This window comes from Frankliniella occidentalis, unplaced genomic scaffold (genome assembly GCF_000697945.3).
Source record: "Frankliniella occidentalis isolate FOCC.00 unplaced genomic scaffold, Focc_3.1 Scaffold35, whole genome shotgun sequence".
NCBI lineage: Eukaryota > Metazoa > Arthropoda > Insecta > Thysanoptera > Thripidae > Frankliniella > Frankliniella occidentalis.
This window is the reverse complement of record NW_026267165.1, coordinates 428,423-429,828: the sequence shown is the minus strand read 5'-3', so window position 1 is coordinate 429,828 and position 1,406 is coordinate 428,423.

The following is a 1,406-nucleotide window of genomic DNA, read 5'->3' as shown; positions in this document are numbered from 1 at the left end:
GCGCCGCACTCGTGGCGCTCCCGAATCGCGCCCGCTTCGCACCCGGGTTGCGCCCGTGTCGCACCCGTCGTGCACCCGTTCCATTTTTAAAGGGGGATGCGAAAGGAGAGGAGGTGACAGCGGCGGCGTCATGGGGGCAGACGGGGGCTATGGGGTCCAGATAGGGGCGGTGGGGTGGGGAAGCGGGGCCCTGGGACGTATCGGCGCGGCACATTTTCGACCGCAGGCAACACGGCTGGCGGATAGCTATGCGGCGGCCCGGTGAGGACACCGAGCAGGAAATTATTGCCCATGATGGGGTGATTGGGAATGTCTGCACTGTAAAATGCTTACGAACTAAATGCTTTGCAACGTAACGAACAATTTTTGTTCTTTGCATTGCAAAGAAATTGTATTCCAAAGCGATTGTTTGCAAGGCTAGGAAGGTTCTTACGAGCAATTGGTTTGCATTACGAGCTTTATTGTTCGTGAGCTTACGAACAATTACTTCGTAATACAACGCTTCAAAACCCTTCGTAAGCTACGAAGGTTTTGGTTTGCATTACGAACCTATTGCTCGTGCGCAATCTACAGGGTGGACGGTGTGTTCGTGTTTAGGCATCGGCTGGGCTAGGGAATCAGAGAAAGCAGTGATACTGTTCATGTCTGACGGCGCCTGGCTTGGGCGCGAGCCTCCCCGGTGGCTAGCTCTTGCGATTGCGCAGTGTTTGAGCCTCGACTGTTGCTGCTGCTGCTACTCTACGCAGTGAATCCCTTCGGCTTATCGGGCTGCCTCCCGTCCCCGCTCTGGCCGCACGACGGGCCGAGAACACTCGCAGTGTTTGGGAGCGTTTCAGCAGCAGAGAGCACCTGGCGACACCATGTAGTACGGCCAGGACGGACGACGGGGCTAAATCGTATAACTCCCTCGAGGGCGTTTATGCTCCTTGCCTTGAAAAGTAACGTGTGTATGAAATTGAGCGCCGTTTGAACATGTTCGTGCATTTTGAAGGCCATTTTAAGTTAAGTGAGAAATTGTCATTACATCCCTCCTTTAGATGCTGCGGGTCTCCCTTATTGCCTGTAATTAAGTATTCCCATCTTTTCTATGACGTACGACTTCACTGTACACCTCTAATAATGTCGTCTTTTGTGCAACAGCAACAACGGCACGGCAGGCTCACCTCAGCGGGCGGGCGCGCACCTTGGCGGCGACTCATATCAGCAGCAGGGACCGACCGGAGGCGGTGGGCGGGGCGGGGGCGCATTGTCTGGGGGAGCGCGTTTAATTGAAAATGTTTCCACTCGCCCGGAGAGGTGCTTCCGTCGCAGCAGGGTGGTGCCTCCGGGGCCCGGCCAGGCCTGCCCGCTTGTCGAGTGGAAGAGATCCTCAGCACCACGCCCCGCTTCGCAAGCCGCCCCCCCCC